The sequence below is a fragment of the Chinchilla lanigera genome, unplaced genomic scaffold (genome assembly GCF_000276665.1).
Source record: "Chinchilla lanigera isolate Chin_1 unplaced genomic scaffold, ChiLan1.0 scaffold00004, whole genome shotgun sequence".
Classification (NCBI taxonomy): Eukaryota; Metazoa; Chordata; class Mammalia; order Rodentia; family Chinchillidae; genus Chinchilla; species Chinchilla lanigera.
The window spans coordinates 12,201,188-12,228,958 of record NW_004955405.1 but is presented as its reverse complement, the minus strand read 5'-3'; the positions used below and the strand labels follow the sequence as shown (position 1 = coordinate 12,228,958).

The 27,771-nt window shown below is 35.6% G+C and overlaps 1 long non-coding RNA gene across 4 annotated transcripts; it reads left to right on the top strand.

Annotated features, from left to right (window-relative positions):
• The first annotated feature begins 6 nt into the window (after positions 1-6).
• On the top strand, positions 7-25,323 carry LOC102006092. 4 transcript variants are annotated; one of them, XR_001235357.1, is made up of 4 exons: positions 7-1,308; positions 4,555-4,724; positions 6,157-6,937; positions 25,179-25,323. It is a non-coding gene; the product is annotated as an uncharacterized LOC102006092 (long non-coding RNA). The 4 variants fall into 4 exon arrangements; XR_001235356.1 differs by lacking the exon at positions 25,179-25,323 and having other exon boundaries at positions 7-266; positions 689-1,308; positions 6,157-9,792; XR_001235358.1 differs by lacking the exon at positions 25,179-25,323 and having other exon boundaries at positions 7-817; positions 1,140-1,308; positions 6,157-9,792.
• Positions 25,324-27,771: the final 2,448 nt, after the last annotated feature.

Below are 27,771 nucleotides of genomic sequence, written 5' to 3'. Positions count from 1 at the left end.
CACCCGCAGTCGGAGCGAGGAGGGCCGAGAGCGACGGAGGGGACGGCCGCAGCGGACCCCCGAGGACGTCCCGGGCCGCGGAGCTGCGCCGCGGGGCAAGTCCCGGAGAAGCCGCCTCCTCCACCCTGAGCAGCACTTCAGGCTGCGGCGGCGGCGAGCGGCGTGAGGCTGCAGACCGGACGGCGAGCCTGCCGCGTTCAGAGCTCGCTCTGCCCTCCGGAGCCGGCAAGTAAGGGAGAAGTGTCCAGCCGGGCCATCCACTTCAGGTAGATGAAGGTTGGCTCCTCGTCCCCGGGGAGGGAGCCCAAGTGCCTGCGGGAGAGCGCGGTCGCATGTGTGTGCGTGTGTGCGTGCGCGTGTGTGCGCGTGTGTCTGTCTGTGTGTCTGTGTGTGTACACAGGCGCCGGGTTTAGATTGCCAAAGCTACTCCAGCTGCATTCAGGGGCTGAAACTCCCGGAGAAAGGCGAAGGAGAGAGCGAGGGAGCGCGAGGAGGCAGGGAAGGCGGGAGGGAGGGGAGTGGTGAGCGGCGGAGGCAGAGGCAGGCGCTGGGAGATTAGAGAGCTTTTCTCCGCTCCGTCACACCAGACACCCACAGCCTCAGAGGGGGTTGCTGAGCTGCCTGCAAGAAGTACATTGTAAATCTTTAGCGCAACAAGCCCCGCAGTCACCCCTCTTGCCGACTCTAGCCCCACTGCGGCTCCCCAGAGGGACCACTGGAGCCTTTGGCTGTTAACCAGGAGAGCAGAGGAAGATCCTGCTGGGGAGACGCTGCTGTGTCAGATTTCACATCAAGCTCGCCTGAGGTTTGGAGGATTGTATGTAAATTGAAATAAATTCTCCAAAGCCTGACTCCCTGTATTATACTGTGTGTTATGTCCAGTGCTACAATAATGCCTAGCAATGAAGCGTTAGAATCCTGGGGAAGTAAGGACCAAAGAAAGGAGACATATTTTCCCACAGGATACATTCTATTTTTAAATTGGGAAACAGATTAAAATATAATGCTTATAGGACCAAAATAAGAAACAAAAGAACAGCAAAACAGAAACGCTGGGGAAATGAGCCCCGATATCTTTAAACTCACTACAAAGATGAACAAATACATTCCAAGATTGATCAGTTTTTCCTTTTCCCCAGCCACAATTACTTTTACGTAGCTGTCCAGTGTTATCATGAAAATTGTTTACACTTTGTTGGAGCAGTTATCAAGAAGTGACAGCAAGAATCACCAAAACAGATTCATAGACCATTGGCTCGCTAAGCATTCTTCTGAGATTATTGGAGTTTCAACTTATAGTGAGTCTGTGTGAGTATGTGGGATATGCAACCTCCCAAGTTAGTGTGCGGAACTTCTATTACAGCAGTATTTAGAAAACTGCCTCCCCAAAGGGGACAGCTAAAGAGGTAGCAGTCTCTAGTTTTTAACAAGACAAAGTGTTACCGACTTGAGTCCAAAAATTAAGCAGATAATATAAAGAAAATGAAGTCATTCCTTTCTGCATATTTCCTTGGAGTCTTTAAATCCTGGTGGCATTTTAAAAAGCAACCCCCAGCATTATTTTCCTTGCAAAAAGAACTGTTTAATGCTGCTGGCTTTGGAGTGCTGAAAAGGTACAATTAAAATTCTGTGTTTGGCTTTAAAAGCACAGCTGAGGAAGAAAAGGAACTGCATATCAACTTAGTGTGATAACCAGGGAAAATGCAGCCCTGCTGTAGGAAGTTCTTTTTCCTTTATTTCCAGATTGGATACAAGTTCATACATCCTAGATGTCCATTCCAATCACTTTTAAATGCTGATGAATATAAGTGCCAGGGTGGGTTTTGTAAGCATGTTGTATGTGGGCCGTTAGCATAGACCAAGGGAAATGCCACATTCTGTTCAAGTTACTTTTTTCTGCTCTGTTTTAAATGTCTGCGCTCTTGCTGCCCATATGTATGTGGCTGTATACATTTTAAGAGTTGAGAAGTTGGGGTTCTCTATTAGATTGTAAGAACTAGGTAATCTTCCACAGGTCACCAGACTTTTCAGATTTCAGAAATCTAATCTGGTTATTCAGGATTACTGATCTAAATTCCACAGGCTTAGCACCTTAGAGTATCTGAGCATTCTGGAACCGCTCCCATATGCTTGAGCGAAGATGTTACCTGCTAAGTGGCCTTTAAGATGTCTCTAAATGATGTTTGTCAAGAAAGAGTCGAAGAAGGCTTTTTTCTGCTCTTTGCATCCTATAAATGTGTTTAGGTACTCCTGAAAATTACTACAAAGTAGCGCTCAAGTTATTTTGGAATTAAATAATGCATTTATCAATTAGTAAAGTCTCTAATGACTGATTAAATTAGTAAATGGATTGTTTCAACTGAAACAGACAGAAGTTTATTAACAAGTGGCCGCAGCTTATTAGCTCATTAATTCTTCTTAAATGTAACTTTACCCAATAAACTCAGCAGCAAAGTCAAGTAAGTATTTCTTCCTCTCCTTTCAGTGTTACAAAGGAACCCAGTGATTTTTCCTTTTGTAATTTCTGAAAGTATGTAGCCCCCTTTCCCTGAGATGTAAGCAGTTAATAAAATAAATTTTTAATATTCCTAGAAAATGTTAATTCTACCTTCAAATGAAAAAAGATAAAATTTCAGATTATATATCTAACAAAAATATTGAAGAAATTATTCACTTATATTTCATTTAAAAATTGCCTTCAGTCTTTAAGTCACTGGACTAGAGAAAGAATTGACTTCTCCAATGCCAAAATCGTGAGTTATGCAGGGTTCTAAATAAGGAAATAAAACTTAAAAGCCTGATCCTTCTGTCAGAAACATTTATTTGTTTCACAAATTCTATGATGATTTTCTTTAACTAATAAATGTCATTAAAGTCATGTTATGCCCATATTTGATTCAGGGACTTGTAAAAGTGAATACAATCAGAATGTTTGTTTAATATTCATGAGCTCAAAAAGAAGTGGGTTATAATTGAATCTGCACGTTGAACCAGTAAGTAATCAAAATGAACTATCTTCCATGCATGTACTAGTTTCCAAGTCTTTACACTTGAATTGCTTTTTTTCTGTTCATACTGGTTTCTATAGACAAGAACAATCTGAGTGTACTTATTTATCCAGTTCTTTCAGTGTGATTAGCACTTCACATCCAGAAACAGTTTAGTTGAGAAGAGGGAGATCCAGCGCCTCCCTGGCCTCCTTCTATTATCCTAACCCACTTAAAGGACTCGTTTTCTGGAAGTGTTAATGTTACAGAGTTAGACTAAACAAACTTGGTAGTCTCTTACAGCTCTATATTCTGTGAAAGAAATTCAGAAGCATGTGCAGACACTATCCTCTGAGCTCTCAGGTATTTTTAATATTTCCATGAAAAACAAAAAATATTTCAATTAAAACCTAAAACTTCAATGGGGAAAGAGACTTTATAAAATATATTATGCCAGCAAAAGCATATGTGGGGATAAACAAACTTACAGTACTGTCAGACAGCACAGAGCTGGTGTATTTCATGATAGGAATGCACTCCTACAGCCTTCACGCAACTGAAGACTAATGCTGACAATAAATGCAGAAGTCTCTGTTAATCAGCTAAAGTGGTGCCGCCATGTGGCAATAGCAAAAAAACTATCTGAAATAGTAATACTTGGATGAAAATTTCAATGTAGGAAGTTTATCTGACAAACATTTTATTAATATGTTATATTGCACAATTTTAAAATTATGTAACGTGTGTCCCCTTCTCTCACCTGTGAACTTTGTGAGAGGTTTCATACAAGAGTCGCCCTTCCCAACAAAACATTCCTCTAGATCTTGGAGATGGAGAATTATTTAAGATTAGCCATAATTGAGATAATGATGTTTCATGATGTCTATAGTTCACCAACTAAAAGAAACATTTTAATTTAACTGTCAGTTGTCAGCATAAAAGAGACCTTCCCAGGTAGCAAATGTAAGAAAAGGCATGATTGAATAACCTGTGATACAATTCCCAATTCTAGTATTAAATGTCATATCCAGAGGACAGTACTAGGATCTAAGGGAAGTTACAGTTTTCTTTAGAGGATTCTAATGGTAGGTTTAGATCTTTGGTTTATGATCTCTATAAGAAAGCTCCATAAAAAACAAAGTATGCATCATGGAAATGTGTATAGTTTATTTATGAAAGCTACAAAGATAATATACAATAAAGTCTACAAACAGAATAGAAGTTGGCTAAATTTTCAAAGTTGTTTCCATTTAGCTAATCAGTATGTCTTATAATGGGCTGGGAATACGGCTCAGTGGTAGAGTTCTTGCCTTGCATGCACAAGGTCCTGGGTTTGATCCCCAGCACCACCAAAAAAAAAAATGTCTAGTAGCTCAAGAAATATACAATGCATACACAAGTATTAGCTGTTACCATGACTATTAGTTATGCAAATCCATGTTTCTAGATAAACACGGCAGTAATAATTAATGATAGTATTAATAATGGCTAAAATTTCTCAATGGCTCAACTTATGGCAAGTATTTAAGGATTTTGTGTTATTTAATCATAATAATAACCACCATAGGTCAATGCTGTTATTTCTCCAATTCAACGAATGAGGAAACTGAACCTCAGAGAGATTAAGCATCGGGTGCAGTCCTTTAATTAGTAGATGGCAGAGTTGGAATTCAAAACCAAACAGTGCTACTCCATCACCTGTACACTTAAACATAATGCCATGCTATTTCCTGCAAGGTAAGCCAAATGTGAACTAGTCGACTGCATAACTGATACTTGCTACATAAATTATGAAGTCAGTACCAGGCCCTATTGGAGGAATATAGCACTGACCCAAACCATCCTATTCTCTACTCTCATTGGAGCAGATACGTGCCATCTGTTCTTAAATGAAATGAATTAATAATAATGTAGTAGGGCCCTGGGATGAGTCATCATTCTGTAAAATAATGATACAAACAAAGGATAGCATTATTTATCCTGGACTGGGTACCAAGTTGAAAGAGTGAACTCTAGTTTATTTTCATACTGTAAAACTGAGCAGTTCACATGACTTATAAATGATACTCTTGAATTCATTAAAATGTATACATTATTCTCAATCTTATTACTCACTCAAAACTGCATGATTTTAATGGTTCCTTGTCTCTTTCAAACCATGAAAAGTATTTCTTCAGAGGCACACTTCCATACTAATGTAAAATCATATAAAGACATAAACTATCCTGTTTTATTTCTTCAATATGTATCTTCTAGTCTACACATTCCTCTCTTCAAATAATTCATAACCTCTTCTTTCCTTTAATAATAAAACATACTGTTTACCTCCTAACACCTTCCCTTACTACAGATAAGACACTGTTTGGTATATAAATGTTTATTAACATAGCTTTTTAAGCCAGGTAATTATGATATTTCTTAATCTTACTATATCAATTAGTGCATTTTTTTTGGCTTTTTTGGGTACCAGGAGTCAAACTCAGGGCCTTGCGCTTGCCAGGCAGGCACTTGTGCCACTGAGCCACATCCCAGGCTAATTTTACTATATTAAAATTATAGTAACTATAAATAGGTTAATAAAATTAGAAGAGATATGGTCAAGTTTTTTTTCTTTAGGTAATGAAATCTCACTAATACTGAAGTCATATACCTATATGTGAGTTTTGAAAGCTAATTTTGAACTACAGCATTTTTTGTGTGCAATAATACAATGTAATCTGTAATAGGAAGGTTTGCTGGGTCCATATTCTGATCAAATGTGTAATCATTTACAAATGAAAAATATACCTTCCATTAGAAAACTTGGACAAGATATATATATACATATAAATATATATATATATATATAGAGAGAGAGAGTAGTAATAAAATTAAAACTGCATTATTTTTAAATTCCTACTTGAAAATGAAGGAAAAAGATGTAACTTCTGTTTGTCCAGTTTCAGGCCTTTGTGCTCATAACATACCATTTTAGTCTGAACTGAAAATGCATCCTTTTTTCTGGTGCGTCTCTCTCCACTGCTTGTGTTCAGGAATATTAGCCAGAAAAAGACATAGCTTTTTCCACCCTGTGGCACTAAACCTGAGGATCCTCCATACCGCTTTGATTTTAGGGCTATATACCCAGTCTATGTCTACATCATTAATATTTTTTTCTTTCTCTCCACAGGTTTTTCTAATCCCTTCCCCCTCACTCTGGACTGAAATTCTTTTTGCTTTATTTTTAGAAAGCTATTTATATGTGTTGACTTCAAATATGAAAATCCTAAATATGTCTTCTACTATAAATATAAAATAAATATGTAGGATATTTCACATTTATATTAAGAGCATTAAATATTAGGCACTATACAAGAATGGTCGTATTTTGTAACAAACAATGGTCCTGGAAAAAGAAAACAACTTTCCTACAAAATCACTACACTAGAAGGATCAGTCACATTACTCCTTTTAAAATAGCCTGCTGCTTAATTGAATAAAACTTTTTGCTCCACAAGGGTCCATGGGAAAAAAAAGCAATGAACCCGAAGGTGACTGCTCAGAGTCATGAGCATATTAAAATGTGTTTGACCATTTCCTGAAATAAATTGAATTTCTGCAATTGATTTAGTGAGTAACTCGCCTGTAATCTTCACTATTGTCACTTTTCTCTTTAGTGCCACCTTGTGGGTCAGCCAGTAACAAAAAATTTACTACTGGGTTTCGAGGTTTGGGGTTTTTTTCTCTTCTGTGTTAAAGCTAGTTTTAAAAAGTAGTATGGAAAGCCTCAGACGTGAGGCAATCTCTTTGTTTTCTCAGACAAGCAACCACTTCACCAGAATATATTTGCCATAATTCTTCAATTGACCATTCAGGACACCAGAACAATTTTTCAGAGATTGGAAATATTGGAGTCTACATAAAAATCGATGTTCATTTACAGGATAATCACCAAACTTATCTTGGATAACGTAAGTGGCAAGCTCTGACTTCTAATTTTTTTCATAAGAAAAATGTTTTCTTAACCCGGTATCATCATTTGTACCAGAGTGTCCCTTGAGAATTGGTTCTGGGTGATTTGAAACACTCCTTAATCCTATTTTAGAAACAGCTCCCGTATCTGACTTAGTCTCTTAGGCAGCTCACTTCTAACATCACATTGCATTTGCACTGAGTTACCTTACTCAGTTTATTTTAAACTTATGCTGCAGCTATGAGGGAATAAGGAAAAAGTCAGAACAGTATGTCAAAATGTCTCTTTTAATTGAAAAACACAGGAAATGTGTTGTATGTTCTCTACCATTCTCCCTGTATTAGAGATGCTATAATAATCTTTTGTATAGCCAGAAAAATAGAATAGTTTCACCTACGCGTGTTGCTTTTATTGCTAGGGTCTTTTATGTTATGGTGGAGAAATAAATTTTAAGCTTGCAATTAGGAAGGCATTTCAGAACAAGTGGAAATTATATCATCTGGTCACTTTGAATGGGGAATGGACCTCTCCTGACCTTTTAAGAGTTGAAGGTTGTACTATGTGTTATTCAAAAAGTAATTTTCCCTGGATGTGCAGTAAGGCCTGAGATCTGACCTATAACCCAAATGTCATAACTATACATTATCTATACTGGAAACACATGAACAACAATATAAAATTTTAAGTTTTTTTATAGGCTTGCTAAAATCTGATTATAGAAATCAGGGCAGTCAAATAGTACCAATAATGCTGCAAAAACCTTACAGTTTAACTCCCTTATCATTTTTAACGTCAGTGAGACTTGTGCTTTGTCTCTGAAAGTATGTATATTTTCCAATTTTAAAAATGCAATTGTTTATTTGCACATCCTTTGATATTTGAATCTTTCCCTGTTATTCTGACAAAGATTCCATTTCTCACCAATTTGGTTCAGGACCAAATTAAAAGACACTTTAGAATGATAATTTTTAATCTGTAGTCTTCCATGTAACCCTTGCATCATTGAATGGTCCTTGTTCTTAGAATTTAACCCGGGGGTGGGTAGCATGACAGTACTGAAAGAACTCTCTCTTGCCTGGGGATCACCATTTCTCCTTTAATAGGAAAATTGTGTCTTTCTTCAGTTAAACTGAATAAACTTTTTCTGCAGCATCGGCTAGAAAACTCCTTGGTCACATGTGCAGTTGTTGCAAGTGTAGGGTCTACAGTTTATGCAAATAAGTGATACTGCCTTTCAACCCACAAACTAAATCCAAGGGTGAATTTTATCCTGTTCTCATGTTTATCATATTCTTGCTAAATGTAAAGATTTTTAAAAGAAGCTCCAAAAAAATAGAACACATTTCACCTCTGCTCTGTTACATATTCCAAATTAAGCAGATTTTAATTAACTGAGTTACATTATATACCAAGAGCCTTTTCCTTTAATATCTAAAGGCTTTTGTGATCTCTTTTCAGTTCCTCTTAAAGTAAGACTGCACAAAATATTTTTTGACATTTTCTGAGAATTTCATTTCCAATTCCGAAGTATCATTTGATCCTTTCATCTTCCAATTCAGGACTGTAATGAATATTGATTAGTTTTTAGAAGCGCTAACATTCAAATAAGCAAACTTATTAAGCGATAGCTAGTAATGTTCTCTTTTGTCTTCTAGACAGAAAATCAAAGCTGCTTAAAGTAAAAGAGGTATTTTAAATCAGTGTATATCCACAAGTTAGCATGAATGTTTACAAACGCTTTCTGGGATCATTGTGTCTTATTTGGGTATATGTGCATGTCTTTATTTATAAAGACAGAGGTCAAAATAGATATGAACAAGGGGTGTATGAGTTTCTATACAGTCTGAATGAAAGTGTTTGACTTGTCAGTGTGCTAACCTACAGTGTAATAAAACCACAAATAGCTCCTTGTACCGCTATTTCATTTTCAGTGCCTGCGAAGATGGTCAAATTAAACAGCTGATATGATAATCATCCAAATATATAATTCTAATGCTTCAATTATGGGATCATATCTTTATTTCTATGAGATTTACCTGTAGTAGTGCTATATTTAATGTTCAGAATTCTATAGCAGTTATCTTTTAAATGTTTTGAGCACAAGCTATATTTTACAGGATGTGCAAATAATCAAGTCTCAGCAACATTTATGAAATACAAGCCAAACTATGAATTGAACAGAATGAGTCCTCAGATCTGACTGCTTAAAACTCAAAGTGTTAAGGCTCCTGAAACACCTTCTATGTATGCAGTAGCTAGTAGAATGAAATTGTATTAACATAGGAGAATAAATTTTTGTCTGGACCTCAGTCTCACATCACCAGTCTCTGCCTGCTGCTGCCTGCCTGCAAGGGGAGCTTCTGCTATGCTGATTCTCACCTCCTGTGTGTTCCCACAGTTTCAGGAGGAATGAAAGCCTGGTGTCTCACAGTGAACTGACATCAGTTCATTTTTTCTAATATGCAACATTCCCCAGTTCTATCTCATGAATCCAAACCAAAGAGACACAAAATCAGGTATAAAAGAAATGAAAATTTAAGCAAAGAATCCAAACAAATATGATGAAGAAGCACTTGGAATTTTTCACTTCTTAGGCCTTTGGGATCTAGAAAAGTAAACCATTCTAAAATAATCCACCTGCTGTACTTTGTTTGTCTAGAGCTTTTGCCCAAGGAAGTGTTTGCAGAGGTAACATGCACACTGTCATGTAAGTGTATCTAAGTGTAAAGGGAAAGTTACTGGATCTCATTTTTTAAAACCAAAATATGCAGAAGGTAATCATCACAGACATCGTTGCTTATTTATGTATTACCCCTTCACAGTAATTAAAAATTTTACCAAATTCTCTATAAATAGATGTCTTTTAAGGAGAAGCTTCTGGTGAAGTGACCACCTGACTTTGTGAAGTCCCCATTACTCTACATGAAAGTAAACCGCCCTCCTCTCCAAAATGGCAGTGATTGAACACTACAAAAAATAACAAATTAACAGTGCTTTAACTGCAGTTATTTTCCATACCCTTTGAAATCCAGTGCAGTGCCGTCAGTATCTAGGGAAACACAGCCGATAGGCACTTTGGTTTTTTCTCAGAAAATCAGTGTCTGCTTCCGTGGGATTGATTTAACAACTCCAAAAGGGAAGGAAGTAGCCTAGGTAGATCCTGAATTCTTATCTAAAGCCTTCTTAGATCGTGCCTTTCAAGTACATAAAGTATTGTGTGAACAGGGTTTTAAAAGCAGTGTTTAGAAATCACTTTCCAACTCTATGGTTGCACATTGGCATAAACCTCATGAAAAGTAACTTAACAAAAGCTATCAAACTTTTAAATCTGAAGGCTATATGAAGAATTTTGAGATAGCCTGTATTGTAATTATTGGCATGACCCTCTTCTACTAGAATAAGAGCTTCTTCAGGACAGGAAAGATGTACATTCATTTATGGATCCACAAAGCAAGCAAAGTCTGGGGTCTGTGATTAGCCCTTTATATATGGGGGATGAGCTCCCCATAAGTAGATTAAACCACTATGGGTCAAAAATACTCAAAGCCAAATGCACCTGTACTGAGCATGCACAGACTTTTCTCTTGTCATTACTCCTTAAACAAATGATATAACAATTTGCATTGTATTAGATATTATATATTGTCTAGCAATCATTTGCAGTACACAGAAGGGTGTTAGTAGATTATGTGCAAGTACAATTCCATTTTAATAAAGTGCTTGAGAATCCATGGACTCGCACATCTGAAGAGGGTTCTGGAACTGAATCCCCATGGATGCTGAGGGGCAACTCTACTAAGTATATGCTCAGTGAATGAGTGTTCCATTCAGTAGTATTTATCATCAGCTTCTTGTGTCTTTTTATTCTCCCCTCTGCTTTAAGAATTGTCTTCCTACCTGCCCAGCACTCTCTGGCCAATGTGACTGGTAAGGATGCTCTTCACTTTGATTTCTGTGAACTGCCCCAGTGGGACATGCTTTTGGAAATGGTCTCATAGGCAGACTCTGTTCTTCTCTAGTTTGAGCCTAGAAACTCAGAGTATTGAAAGCATTGTTGTCTGTATTTTAGAGAGGATGAGCTAAAAACAAAAGCTATCATTTTCCCGGAATATTCTTAGTAACTAAAAAGTTCTTGAAAAATCTTCCATAGACCAAACCAGGAACGATTTAAGCATCAAAATATGTAATGAAAGTAATGAATTATAACCCATTATGTAAAAAAAGAAACCCATGAATCCACCCTGATATAAATGGACAGAAAAAAAATAAAAAGTTCTGTCTTAGGCTACAATGCTAGTGAATACAGAAAGAAGTGTGGTACGGAATCAATGAAATTTTAACTTATTGGGTGAAGGTGAGTTGGATAACATGATTTTACATGGTCTCAAAGTACCATTCTACAAAAATTTTTATTACTAGCCAAGAGAAAAGTGAACCTCATGGTGGAGGAACGTAGCAGACACTCTGAATCATGTGATCAGAATTAACAATACCAATCAGTAAAAGGACAAATCATGTGTTACCTCATGAAAGGTGATGAAAAGAACACAACACTTCTCTAATATTCAGCCCCAAATTTACAGCCTGCTTATAATCAAGAACTACCAGACAGCAAAAAGAGAATTTCCGTAAGTGACCTAAAACGTATGAAGTCAAGTATAGCTTGGGGAACTCTCCTATCCTAAAGGAGGATAGGAAGACAAGGTACCTCAATATAATATGTAACCCTAAACTGGACCTTTTGACATCAAGGACCTCGTTATAACTACTGGCAAAATTTGAATCAGGGCTCTGGGAAAAAGTGTATTCATCAGTTTAGCATGCTGGTACTACTCAGGCAATTTAGAAGTAAATTTTAAAGTATTTGAAATTAAAAAGTTGGAAAAAAATCAATGCTCATTAGTACACTTTTAGGGTCCCTGTGTGCAAAATTATACAAGCAGGTAGAAGAACATTAGTTGAAATTAGTAATATTGCATCAGCAAAATGAAAAGATGATTGTCATATGTTGTCAAGCAGCCATTTCTCAACATACTTTATTTGGGGGGATTTATCCACTCTCTTGGCATCTTGTAGGCATCAGCAACTTCTGCAACTATTTTTATCTTTTGTATTTCCTTCTCCCTTCCTTCTCCATTGATTTATTTTGGGAAGGCGCATCCACCCTCCTAGGGAACCTACTCTAAACAGAAAATACTTCGTCTCACCTCCTCATCCCCATGGCAGATAGTTCAAGTAGCATTTGAAAAAAGAAAACATAATATCCTTCTTCATCCTCACTCCAACCAGCAGTATCTTCTGACTCTTTCTCTTTATGTCTCTTTTTCTCCTTTCTTCTGGACCAGGAACATAAACCTGCTCTTGAAATTAATTAAATATAAGTGAATCTATAGCAATTTTCCTTGCCTTATAATTTAAAGGCGCACACATTTCTCACTTAAAATGTGAAAATAATAGAAATAAGGATGTAAACATCCACATTGTAAAACTTTTCTATTTTCTAAACCATTTTCCTCTGCATTAGGAAAACACAGGGCTATGAAACAGTCTGCCACTCTAAATATCACTTGTCAGACGTGAGAAACTGTTAAAAGAGAAGAAACTTCTGATCTAAATTCAAATTACCTTGACTATAATTAAAATAGCCACCACTCTTTGGTTATGACAAGTGTGAAGTGCAAAGAAGCCAACAACAATCAAATGGTTGTCTAAAATCTCAAGCAATAAGCCTATCAGAAACAGCTGAGAAACAATAAACCCAAATTATATTTGGAGAGGTACTTTAGTCCTCTTGCCTAAAACTGCCTTATAGAAACTTGGCTAAAAAACTATTAAATAGTTTGGTGCTTTTCTCCTAATAATTCCAATTATGATGATACTGACTATGATGATAAGTATGACAGGGTCAAATATGACAACATGGCTCAAAGAACACAAAGCGACTAGGCAGCTCTATTCGTGGCTTTCCCAAAATATCTCCATTTTCATTCCCTTTGAGATTCCTACAAATCAAGAACCACTGTAACCTGAACTGCATACTAGAGATATTGGTCATTTCACACGATTCAATGTTCAAACATAACTGGTATGAGTGATGTTGCTTTGTTTCATCCAGTGGAGCTATTTAAGTAAGCTGTATCTCTGTGCTGAGGGGACTCAGAGTGTTCTTATGGCCCAGTGTCTTGGTTACTTTTCTCTCGTTGCTGGGACAAAATACCTGACACCCAAAATTAAGGAAGCAGAGGTTTATTTAGCTCACAGTTTGTGGAGGCTTCAGTCTACAATCAGCTGGCTCCGAGTCAAAGTGTCACAGCACAAGAACAACAGTCCAACGCCTCAGAAGATAGCAAAAGCAACAAGAGCACAAACAAGGAACAAGCTTCTTTTCCTCCATTATATTGTATGCGGGCTATCTGCCTATACCCACACCATCTCTGTGCCCTCCTCTTCCACAAACTGAGGACATTTACAAAGTATAGACCCTGGCCCGCTGCTCAATCACTTAGTTGAGCTTTTAAACTTCTCAAGTTGACACTTGAGCAACATCCTAAGGGGTAAGGGTATGTCCTCACCCCAGGATGTAGAACTGCTGAGTTACTTAGTTAAACTTCTAGATTCCTCAAGTTGACACAGTGTATCAACCAGACCACCCACCATCTGCTCCATATCTCTGAAATGATTGCACTCCTTAGGTTCTCTGGGTACCAGTGTTTTGAGTCTACTCCTTTTAATTTTACTTTCTTCTGATATCTCATGACCTACACTTAGCTTTCCACAACAACTATTTTCATAGCATATCTCTTCATCATAATCCCCCAAATTATGAGATGAGCAGGAATAATTGGCATAAAGAAGATGATTTCAATTAATGCAGAAAGGTATTTAACAAAATCTTATTCTCATTCATTTGAAACCCTCAGCAATTTAGAAACAGGAACTATCTCAATTTGATAAAAGGCTTCACAAACCCAAAACATTTTCATCACTTACAACAAATGTACCATTTTGGAAGGGATTATTTATAATTGAGGAGGCCATACATGAATGGGAAAAAGGAGTATGTGGAAAATCCATGTACTTTACAATCAATTTTTAGTGTGTACCTTAACTTGATCACTAAAAAGTCGGTGTTAATAAAAACTACAGCCATTATTAAGGGTAAAAGACAGAATACTTTCCCCCAAGATGGGTAACAAATGAGGATTTGGTTCTTATTACTCTTACTCAATACAACACTAGAAATTCTACCCACTTCAAAGAAATAAATACACAGATTCAAATGAAATAAAGCTATCCTTGTTATCAAATAACATGACTATTTAAAAAATCTCATGGGTTCTAAAGTTTCTTAAGTCTAAAATCTGATTTCAGCAAGGTGACGAGATCAATACAGCATTTCATATCATTTTTATAAGTTAAAAAGAAAACAGGTATATCTAAAATTTACTGATAAAATCTGATTGAATGAGTCAAATAAATAAATGCATTGGAATATTAGGCAGAAAAAACAAATATGAAAAGAAGCAATAAACAAAATGGCATGTGTTTATATAGTTTAACTTGTATGAAATGCCTAAAATAGGAACATTTCTACAGGCAAATTCAGTAGGCTAGAGGTTATCAGGGCCTGGGGAAGAAGGGATTAAGAGTTATTGCCTAATGGTATACTTTTAATTCAAGTATAAAAAGTCTGTATATAGTAGTAATTGTTATACACTTGCATGTAATTAGTGGCATTTATTTCTGTTCTTAAAATGTCTAAAGCAGAAAAAAATGAAACATAGGAAATTCAAAATTAGAGCACCTTTACAATCTGCCTAAACAAACATTTAGATATAAATTTAAAAACATGTACACTGTATACAGAAAAGTGTAAATGCTGCTGAAAGAAATCAATGATAATCAGACCTGTATGTGTAAGCATCATATTGTCTCACTAGTGTAAGACATGAAACAGTGAATAAAAATTAGGAGATATGAGAGACATTGTGAAACGAAAGGAAAATGCTCAAAAGTAAAGGGCAACGGGTGTGGGAAAAGAAAAGGGAAAGAAGGGGAAATTACATAAGTATGTATATACAGGATAGCTAACATAGTTGTACTACTGTCTTATATTGCTCTACAGAAAGGAACAGTTAATGATTACTTGTTTAATCAATCCTGTATATCTCTATTTGTTTTCCTGAGAAACCACTCTGAAGTTATCAATAAGTAATACAATAACCATGGTTAATTTCCTACAACTTTGTCTGTAATTGTTTTTTTGTATTATTCTTATGCTGTTTTGTAAATGGATGTCTGTCAATATGTTTTCCTTCTTTTATTTTTTAAAATAAAAAAAAACAAAAGCAGTCAATGATGACCTAATTACAAAGATATACCATGTTCATGGATTTGAAGATTAAACATGGTAAGGACTTCAACTCTCCCTAAATTGATTGGCAGGCTTAACATGATATCTATCAAAATATAAGCAGACTTTTAAGAATAAGAATTAGAAAATTTATTCCAAAATATATACAAAGGGGACAAATTTTGGAATAACTACAATAATCCAAAAATAAGTATAAAGTAACAATAGTCAAGGCATACAGTATTGATAAAGGGATAGACTCACAGGTCAATGAGCAGTGGAGAAAAACAAGAAACAAACCCATACAAATATTTCCAGCTGATTGTTTTCAAGTTCACTTCTGGACAGAGGTACAAAAAGCATTCAATGCAGAAAGGATATCCTTTTCAACAAATGGTGAGCAGTGGGAATCCATAAGAAAAATGAAAAAAGAACAACACCAACCTTAATTTCACATTTTATACAAAAATTAACTCAAATCAGATAATGGGCTAAGGTGTAAAATATAAAACAATAAACCCTTATTAAAAAAATCCTTAGAGTAGGTGAAGAATTCTTACACTTAATATCAAAAAAAATTTATGAAAAGTTGATAAACCTAATCAAAATTATAACTTTTGTTGTGAAAACACCCCATTGAGGATAAAAAGACAAGTCATAAATTAAAAAAAAAATATTTGAAAGCTGCATATATGACAAAGGACTAGTACCTAAAATAAATGAAGAATTTCCAATACCTAATTTCAAAAAACAAAATAGATATGAACATATATGTCACTGAAGAGGACATACAAATACGCACAAATAAGCATGTGGAAAGATTTTTAACTTTATAAACCATTAGGGAAATGTGAATTAAACCACAAATAGGTACTACCACCTTCCTATCCAAATGGGAAAAAAAAAACAGTGATCAACAAGGTTGTAGAGAAAACACCCAGTGTCAACAAGGTTGTAGAGAAACTGAGTCACTCATACTAGTGGGACTATAAGGAGGCAAAGCCACCATGGGGATAGTTCTGCAGTTTACTGTTTAAATCACTAAGCATGCAGTTACCATGCAACCCAGAAACTCTAATCTTCAGCATTTATCTCAGAGAAATGAAAATTCATTATGCTTATATAAAAATATAATGAATGTTCATAACAGTTTTATCCACAGTAGCCAAAAATTAGCATAAACAATACAGTTGTCCTACAATGACTAGGTGAATGGCTAAACAAACTTTGGTACATCCAAATACCTATGTACCTATATACCCATATATCTATAACATATACCCATATACCATATACCTATAACATGAAATACAATTCAGTTAGTATTAGTATTAGTATTAATATTAGTATTATTAGTATTTGCAGTACCAGGGATTGAACTCAAGGCCTTTGCATTGAACTATATTCTCAGCTCTTTTTTAAAAAAATTTTTTTGAGAAGGGTCTTGGTAAATTGTCCAAACTTGGCTTGAACTTGAAATCCTCCTGGCTCAGGTTTCCATGGTGCTGGGATTAAATGTGTGCACCACCACCCAAAGGATAAATAAGGAGCATAATGGAAGATAGATTTGGGGAAGTAGAAAGAACATGTTCAAAGGCGAAGGGGAGGGAAGTAGTGGGAAGGGAAGAAAGGGAAAAGAGAAAAATGGACACAAAGTTTTGTAAATAGGGAAAGAAGGGTTGAAGGGATGGGGAAATGGGAAAGAAAGAAGAATTAAGATAAAGGCAAAGGTACAAATTCCCTATGATGAATGTGATCAATATGTATGGCAAATATGAACCAATACAATTTTTTAAAAAGTATACACAACAACTTGGATGAATCTCCCAGGAATTATACTGATTGAAAAATAGCAACAACAATCCCAAGAAGTTTCATATTGCAAGATTACATTTTTGGAATGGAACAATAGAACTGTAGAAATGAAGACCTGTAATTTCTAGGGTCTGAGGTTTCCAGGAGAAGTGAAAATGAGTGAGAAAGAGGAAGTATAGATAAGAGCAACATGGTAATGCGTCTGACCCTGGTGGTCACATGAATTTATGCGTGAGATAATGCTACATAGAACTAAATACACACATACTCCAATTCATGTAAAACCTGTGAGATCTGAATGATGGAATGTAGTCAATGTCAGTTTTCCAGTTACACTATTCTACTGTAGTCGCATAAGATAAGAATATTGGAAGAAACCAGGTGATTGAGAACAGGGCATTTTCATTTTATTTTTTATCATGTGAATCTCAATTATCTGAAAATAAAAAGTTAAGTAAATAAGTGAGAGAGGGAGAAGTGAGTGGCTTTCTGATGGCGATCTGAGTTAATCTAAGCAATCTCATGCTGTAAACAAGGGAAGTCTGCAATAAAAATCAAATGATAATCAAATGTATAATTATTCAACAATGCATTTAAATTATATTAAAAATGACACGTTTGGAAAATTTGGGGGCAAAATTCAGGAAATAAAAACATTAGTCTTCACTTTCAGCTTTAATAGCTGTCTTATACTACCTCTAGCCTTTTCTCTGGACAAAAAGAAAAAAAAATCCTCAGATCCTCTCTGAAGTCTTCAACTGAGGAGCCACTGATATCTTTTCAAAGCAGCTTAGCGACATTCTTTTAGCAACCACTGGAGTCTGTTTACAGCTTGATAGAAGGTTGGATTTTTTTGTTGTTGTTGAGTTCTAGCCATACACAGTGAAGTTTTTAAATCTGGTTTTTGCTTACTCTGACATTCATCTTAACAGAGAAACATCTTTCAGCCCCTTACAATCTATAATCAAATTTAGAAGAGAAAAAGCATCCTTAAAACTGGATTATCTGACTCCCAGACCAATGAGATCTTCCTTTATCTTCAGCTGCTTTTCATAGCATTCACCGGGAACTGACATGTCTACACTCTAAACCAGCAGTTTTTAATGAAGTCTTTCATCTCTAAACATGTCTATGTTTCTGTAGCAGTTACCACCTACACTACTAAGCAATAGAAAGCATTAATTTGAAGTGGAAGTTTAATGCATATTGGCAAATGAATTCACCCTTGTGTAATCATAATCAAGTTATAGAAAACTTCCATTCCTGGGGCTGGAGATTTAGCTCAGCGGCAAAAGCGCCTGCCTGGCATGCGCAAGGTCGTGAGTTCGGTTCCCGGTACCAGAGAAAAACAAACAAACAAAAAAAACCAAAAAAAAAAAAAAAGAAAACTTCCATTCCTTGCCCACCTTCTCCAGGCCTCATGGCCAGGTAACTATTAACTTTTTTTCCATTACCATAGGCTAGTTTTGCTTATTCTAGAGTTTTACTTAAATAGAAGCATAAAGGATATCTTCCTTTTTTGTCTGTCCTTTTAACTCAGCATAACTTTTTTGTAATTATCAATGCAATTTTAGGTATCAGTAGTAGTTTATCTTTGTTCATGAATAGTAGTCTATTTTCTTAACTAAATTATAATTAATATATTTTATTTGTTCATTCAGTTTTTCATGGTCACTCATAATTTTGAATAAAACTTATGAATATTCATGTGCAGGTCTTCAGAAGGAGTCATATGCATTCATTTCTCTTGGGCAAATACCTAGAAGTGGAATGGCAAGATCCACTGATAAGAATGTATTTATTTAACTTTATAGGAAGTGCCAGACTATTTTATATTCTCGCCAGTAACATATGAGAGTTCCAGTTGCATTCTCGCTCACATTTGCTTAATCTTTTTAGTTTTAGCCAAACTAGCAGCCGTGTAGTAGTATATCATGTGGCACTAAATTGAATTTCTCTGATGATTAATACAGTTTCAAATCTTCAATATGCATTTTGGACTTCATATATCTCATTTTGTGAAGTTTCTGCTCAAATTCTTTGCTTACTTTTTAAGTTTAGATGCTTGTGGTCTTATTACTGAGTTTATATATTCTGGATAAAATCCTTTATTAGGCGTATATTTACAAATATTACCTCCTAACCCATTATTTACCTCTTACTTGAAAGTGTCCTCAGAGATCAAATGTTTTAATTTTAATAAGATCCAATTTGTCCTTTTTAAGAATTTCATGATTAGAATTCTAATGTCTTATCAATGAAATATTTGCCTACCAATATCCTGAGTACTTTCTCCCATTTTTGTTTATAGGTGTTATACTTTCACCTTTTATCTTTATGTCTATGATGCATTCTACATCTCTTTCAATTTAAAAATAATAATAAAAGCCAGACCTCTACTCCTTCATTGCCATCAATATTCAACTCAGCTTATTAGAGATTCTCTTTTAAAATCTGAAGTATTACCAAAAATGTAACAAGTAACATTGTTTTACCAAATGAGTGTTCTAGACACATAAACTGCATAAATTTTTAATAAAAAGCTCATATTTCACATTTAGCAAGGCAAAAGCACTATTAGAACTTCTGCTTTAATCACATTTCATCAAAAATTCCATCCCTAGCTCTCTCTCTCAATAGATATTACAAGAAAGAAGAGACAAAAGAACTCAATAATAATTCCCCCTCTCCTATACTCAAGAGCTATGAAAACTATTACACAAACAGTAAATTCTGAACCACCTGCTGTTGTACAGTTCCTCTTCCCTGATGTTCTAATGTAGTTCCAGCAGTTTATTATTGAAAATGAATTGTACTCAGGAAATGAAGAGAAGAGTTTCATAATAACTTACAAAAACATCTCGTAATGCCAGTTTTAAAGATGCACATATGAAGAAGCATTTCACTATTTAAGTATTTGATTCTATTAGTTTGATATACATATGCATACGTGCATGCATACATACCTATAGACATAGATGATTGATAGGTACATAGAAATATAGATAATGGATAACTGATGTGTAGGTGGATACTAATAGTCTATACCCAGGGAAAAATAAAGTTCCCGAACACCGTTATGGTGTCTATAATATGAGAAAGACACCCTTAAAATTGGCCTGACCCAAGTATCTCACAAATAGTTCTAATCTCACAAAATGCCCCAACATCAATGTCTTAGTCACTTCCTCTTTCCTGAGACATAATACCACAACAACAGACATTGGCAATTTACTGGAAGAGAGATTTATTAGAGCTCATGCATTTAGCCCGTAGTCAGCTAGCTTTAAGGCAGGAAGGCGTAGTGAAAGGTCTTGGGCAGAGGAAAACTGCTCATGTCGTGGTGAAGCAGAGAAGGAAAGCAGAGAAGGAAGCAGAGAAGGAAAGGAGGAGCTGGAGTGGGGGACACACCCTTTTAGGTCATGACTTGCCCTTCCTGCTAGGCCTGACCTCCCAAAGCAAGTGAGCTATCACAGCCCTATAATGCAGTCACCTTCCTAAAGCTTCACCCATGAATGCATAAAGCCTTTGAGGAACATCTAGCCATAAACCTTAGTGGTAGTATCTGGTTTTATTTCATTTTAAATATATTTTTGCACTTGCAGACAGCTTAGAATGATTCCCAAAATAGATTCTGAGTGTCTATAGTGAAAATTACTGTTCTATGCTCGACAGGAGTGATTTGGAACTTTGGTTGCATGTTCAAATAACCTTAAGGATTTTGATAAAATATCAATGAAGTTACCTTAAACTAACTGAATCAAAATTTCTGGGGCTGAGACTCAGGGTTTCAGTGATTTTTATAGAGCTCTCAAAGTATAGTTAATGGATTATTAGAGGTCCTTGAGACCCTAAGGAGGTCTATGGTCAAAATCAAAACTTCCCCGCAAATTGCTATGTAATTGTTAAACAAGACTTTAACATGCAATATATGCATTTCATAAAACTGAACTGAATTAAGCATAATTTTTATTTACCCCCAACTGAACACAGAGCTTAACCAGATACTCTGTGTTAGAGATTAAAATAATTCATGAAAAACCAATATCCCTGTGCCTTTAATTTTATTTAAGATTCAACAAGAAAAACAAATTGTTTAAAATTTCACTCTTCCCTGCTTAGGAATTTGATAGAAAGGTTTCAAAAGCACACCTTAATATAAAGAAGAAAATAACTTTTCCAACACTTGATAACAAAGTGTTAGAAACTGTCCAAAAGCTAGAGACCTGGAAGGTGAGGTGATTATTCCTTAGCCCTTCAGGGAGAGTCTCCAGTTTGTGTTCTTGCCAGAAGCAATATCCGGCTATTTATGCTAAGTGAATCAGCTGCTTGAGGTGAAGGCAAGCCAGCCTCCGTACAGTGCATTACGAAAGACGAAAACGAAAATAAAAAAAGGAAATGATCCAAAAAGAAAACTGAAAATATGGTTTTCAGGAGTCAGAGGGGAATCAAAAGCATATCCAAATAATACTGAGCAGATAAATATGGCCTAGAGGAGAAAGAAAAGTAACTCAGCAGTACTGAAACTGGAATTAAGGGCATGCCGCTTCTCACAGAATAGTGCACAGACATCGTAGATTGCAAACTAAAGCTATTCGCAAGTAATCATTTGTTGCCTGTTTGGTTGATGATCATTTTAAAAGTTGATTGCATGCATTTTTGATGAAAGCATTGGGAAACATGTATTTCCTCCATTGTTACCTGAATGTAAAATAGCAGAAGAGTTCTAGTGGTCAATGAACGAAGGTGAAACTGTACAGTTATTGACCCAGCAATGCCACTTACAGGAATCTATCTTTGAGAAATAACCAAATATGAGCACAAAGGTACATCTGTAAGAATGTTCTTCACAGCACTGTTTGTGTTAAGACTAACACTGAAGGCCTTATGTAGGTCCACCCTGTGGGCATGGTTAAAGGATACGGCTCTTTGTACTTTGCCTCAGTTAAGAATACTCACATAAATGAATTCTCTTTACCTAAACACTCATACTATGAAATTCCATACATTTGAAAAATTATTTCTATGTGCATAGCTCTATAAACACTTGGGTAAAAGTAGACCTTTTGAAAAGATAATAATATCCTACTATAGCTGGTAAGAATTAGAAATGAAACACTCCTACAGAGAAAACTTGGTAAACTTCCATGAAATCATGAAAATAAAACTAAAGAATTTCCAGTCTGGTAGAACTGCAGGAAGATGCAGTGCTGTCTTTTGCCCTTTGCTCCCCTTGCAGGTTAAAGATTGGGATTCAGAAAGTAAAAGCAGGGCTGGGGTATATCTCAGTGGCACAAGCGCCTGCCCAGAAAGTGCAAGGTCCTGCGTTCGATGCCTGGTACACTGCCCCTGCCAAAGAAAAAGTGTCTGAAGAAAGTAAAAGTAGTATATGGGAAGTGGATAGCTGGAGAACAGAGATAAGAAGATGAGCAAGAAAGGCAAGGGGGAAGGGGCTGGGGATTTAGCTCAGTGGCAAAAGCGCCTGCCTGGCAAGCGCAAGGTCGTGAGTTCGGTTCCCGGTACCAGAAAAAAAAAAAAAAAAAAAAAAAAAAGAAAGGCAAGGGGGAGAAGGGACAAGGTACATAATCAAAGAATAGGATTTGGATGTCTAAACCATGAAAACAGTAGAGTAAGAATGTGTTCATGTTATACAATCAGTATGAATGTTCACCTACACAGTATGTGACTTCTTTAAGAGGAATTTGTACCTAGTAGGATGACCTGGGGCCAAAACCCAGGTAAAACTTAACAATTTTTACTCTAGACCAGCAATTTTCCTTGTACCTCATTAAATAATTTTTAGATTATTGATATCCCTTTCACATTCTTAACAATGACAATTTTGAAATAAAAGTAAATGGTTGCAAATGATATTATTTCTTGTGTACTTCAAATAAGGGCATTGTTAAACAGAATTGTGCAAGCATGTTTAATGAGAATGAAAGGAATCTCAATGCCATAGTCATTTGAGGAATACATAAACAAGCTCTTTTTTGGCAGTTAGAAGTTCACATGGTTCTTTTATCTCTGAAATCACATTTTCATTCTTCAACCCCCACAGAATTCGATCTCAGTGTAATGTATTGTTCAAAATCTTTTATTGATTAACATATATTTTCTTCAATAAAATACATAAATTTAATTTTTAAAATTTTATGGGACCATTAATTATACCAATAACTCTGGATTGATTAAATGATGAAACTTTTAATCAATCAAAATATAAATATATTTAAAAGTACTATTACTGGACAGTATGAAAGGGAAATTTTATTAGAAATTCATCTCATTGAAATGATGATATTCGTTTATTTTCAGTTAGTTCATATAGTCATAGATGATTGTAAATTTTATTTATAATGAGGTGACTGAAAAATTTTTAATAGCAAAAAGAACATATTAAGCCACCTTAAGAGCTACATTCACCGAGTTTCATTAAATGTATCATTTATAAGAGAATCCATATGGATTTCTATCAAATTAGCTAAATCAAATACAATATCTTTTTTAAAAGCTCATTTATCTCTACAGTTATCTATGTTCTGGTTTAAAGATCACGGTTACAGAATGACATCAAATGATGGTATAAGTCCAATATGCCGCATGAGAAAGGAAGTAGACTGGTGACAGCAGAGGCAGTTATCTATATAACAATGTGCAAGCAAGAATAACAAATCTCATCACACAGTGTGATAAATAGAGCCTCATGAGCAGCATGGTTAAGGAAATGAAGTGAAATGATAGAAAATTATAACATATTCTAGATAAACAGATATTTGAGGGAAAATGGGGTACAAATATATATATTACCCATTCCCGATATTGCTTGTCAGCAACTGTTTGCAGAAAATACAAAGGCTTAGTAATTTATAGTCGAAGATGGGACTAGAAATATTTTTACAATAATTCCACATGTAAGTTGTCGTGTTTGAGACCAGTTTAGCACTTAGCAAAAGTAATTCGGTAACTCACAGGAAAAAGTTCTTAAAACTGATGAAAGGTCACTGTGGTTGAGACTCTTAAAACAAAGCTGATGGTATAAATGTAAGATTCCAGTGACATAAAAAGGAGGAATTATAGAAATCTGTGCTATTCAAAAGAAATAAAATGAGTGTTATATAGTACATGTCACTTGAGGACTTTAACTACACTTTTAAAAGTTAAAAGAAACAGAAGTTATTTTAACAGCATATAAACCAACATTTCTAAAATGTCATTTAACATGTAACAAATATAAACATTATTGATAAAATAGCATACTTCTTTTTAATCAAATCTTCCAAACTTGATGTATATTTTGTACTTTATACCACATTTCAACCCAGGATAGCTATATGTTAAGTGATCAGTAGCCCCGCATGAATGCTGACTATCTTCTTGCATAACCCAGGTATAAAGAAAATAGATGACAGTAGAGGGGACTCTCTAAGCTTCAGATTTTTGAAAAGAAATTGTACAAAACAGAAAGAAGAGTACTGTACTTTATGATATGGCAAGTAAAAGCCTCAAATCTCAAACAAGCTTAAAGAGAAAAACAAGTATCAGCCATTGCTGGAAGACCTGAAATAGGGAGGATTCAGTCCTTTCATCAAAGACCAGGTTTCTTTTATGTTCTATTCCACCATCTGTGTGTTGCCTTTATCTCAGAGTTGTATCTGGGCTGCAGTAGTCCCGTATGACATATTTTGTTACAAGAATATTCAGAAGTAGAAGAAAGTGAACATCACTCTTTTGTGTCTCTCTTAGCATGAGAAAGCTTTGCTGAGACAGCCCCTATTCCTGTGGGATTCTTCTCATATCTCATTGACCAAAGTTGAGCTGAATGCCATTTCTTTTCAATCATTGTCAAGAGATAGATACTGAGCATTCCAGTTCTGGGTAAAATGAAGCAGGCACTCTCTAATCTCTTCCCTACTGAGTGCAATAATAAAACTAGTACAAAATACACTGAACAAAAAGCAAGAATCTACTCGAGGAGACTCAAAAGTGAATAGCAGCAGGCAGATTTGGGATGGATTTGGGATTCAAATCAACAGCAAACCAGTACTAAGTTTCCTTCATTTTCCTACAGCCTGTTCTCAAAGAAGCCCAACAGCTAGCTGTGGACATTGATATGGGTAGAGATGCCTTAAGAAACCCGCCGCTTCAAGCTCAAAGAGCAGAAGAGTCTGCTGGCAGCAATGCTCACAGCAATAGGAGCCCACAGTCACCTAAAACTTGAGAAAGTGGCTTTTCTGTCTGACTAGAGGAACCACTGTAGAAGAGTGTGGCAAGAATCCCTGCTGACATTTTTCTCTCTGATGCTTTTCCCAGGATTTGAAAACATGACAGAACAGGCTGTCAAACTCCAGCTTTCTAGAGAGGATCATAAAAGCGGACCTCAGAGAACCAGAAAGTACTGAAGAGATAGTAGACATCGAAGAGCTCAAAACAGCACCTTTATAATGGAATGGAAAGAAATTCTATATGATCTGACTCTAGGCAGTTAGGCAAAGCAGCCTTAGATATATAACACAGGTAAATTCCATAAAAGGGAAAAATTAATAAATTAAACTTTATCAAGTTTGAAATTTCTGCTCCATGAAATACACTATTAAATAGTGAAAGCAAGCTACAAAGCAGTGTTTTAAATCATATACCTGACAGAGGACTTGTGTCTATAATCTATAAAGAGCTATCGTAACTCAACAGAAAAATCACTGAATTTAAAAACTGGCAAAAGACTTGCATGGACACTTTACCAAAGAGCATATGTTTAAAACAAGTAAGTATATAATGCATCAGGCACATGGGAAATGTAATTTAAAGTTAAAATAGAATACCCATGCACACTTATAAGAAGGGCAAAAAATAAATTTTAAAAGATTGATAATGCCTTAAGCAGGCAAAGATAGAGACTTTATCAATATCTGTCAATCTTGAAGCAAAATATTTCAGCCACTCTAGAAAACTTCTTGGCAGCTTCCTTAGAGTTAAATAAATACTTACTATATGGCATTAATCTTACTCCTGGGTGTTACCCTAGGGCAATGTGCACACAGAAACTTGCACACAAATGTTTATTTCACTTTTGTTTATGATCCCCTCAAATTAAAAACAATCTAGATATTCTTCAACAGGTGAAAGAATTTTAAAAATGAATGAATAAACAGTAATACACATTTATAATAAAGTACTACTCATTAATAACAAGATATTGTTATATGCAGCTTACAAGAATTTCAGAGGCATCCTGCTTAGTGAAAGAAGCCTGTCCCAAAACATTGCATACGTATACCGTATGATTCCATTTATATGAAACCGTCAAAGAAAGAAAATAATAAAAACAGACTAGATTGGTGCTTGTCAGGGGTTGAGGGAAGCGCCAATGTGTGATTATAAAGGGAAAGCACAATGAAATGTTTAGGAAGGATGAAATTGTTCTGTATCCTGACTATAATGATAGTAACATGAGTCTACATGTATGTTAAAAATTTGCAGTATTGCACACCAAAAAGTACAACTGTACAGTAATTTATGAATTGATTAGGTACACAGGTGCAGCATTATGGGAGGAAGGATGCAGAAAAGGGTTAAGAATAATTAGGCCAAACACAAGTCCTTTCAAGAAGAAGAAGGGGTTGGGTATTGAATACATAAGCTACATGACCACTATGTGCATGAAATACAGTACAAATGATTCTGAGAGAGTGGCTTAAGTCTGTTAGAAATTGTGGTTAAAGTTTGAGACTGAATTGAGGTGTGTCAAACAAAATGTCTAAGTAAATTTGATTTTTTAAGTTACTTGGAGCAGAAACCAGGAAGTAATAAGCCCTCTGCTAAGAGCAGATGGTATAAGATTAACAGATGACGGGGAGAACATGGAAGTATCTAACTGTTATTATGTCTCCATTTTATCTGTTAGGATGACCTGACAGATTATTATTCTTGTAAGTGAAAATGGTGGCTACAAAAACAGAATGTTTGAAATAATTCCATTTAATTTGAAAATATTATATGTATTTCATCTAAATATAACATTTATAACAATATTACACATGCATAATATGTATTAACTGTATACATATATGTGTATAATATAAGCAGGAAATGTAAGCGGTCATATTCTGGGTGTAGGATTTTAATCTTGTTGCACGTATATATTCCCGAAACACTCTGCAGTTCACTCACATTATTTTTAAAATAAAATAGAACAAATAAGTCATCCTTAAATAACAAAAAATAGTGAAAGAAACTTTAAGAAAATAGGAGCTCTACATGAAGTCGTTTCAAAGGAACACATAGATTTTTACAAAAGAGTTACAATTACATACTCCCCCGGAGCGCTGCAAAATCTTTAGAGAATGGAAGACATGTAAAAGTAATTCCAATCTTCAAAAACAAGTAAGTCAGATGCTGAGAACTACACCAAAATCCTCTGCCTAATTATTGAAAGAACAGATTTGGAGAACTTAGAAAAGCAGCACCATTAGGAGCTGAGCTTAGGATCACTAAAAATAAGACCTGGCAGACAAACCTCATTTCCTTTTCTGGACAGAGGTGCTATGTATAATGCTTGCTGGGTCCTCAGACTGTCCCTCTTCAACACTTTCTTCTCTCTGCTGACAGACCCTCCATGTTATTGAGAGGGATTATTCTGGATATTCCATAGCCTCCTCATCTAT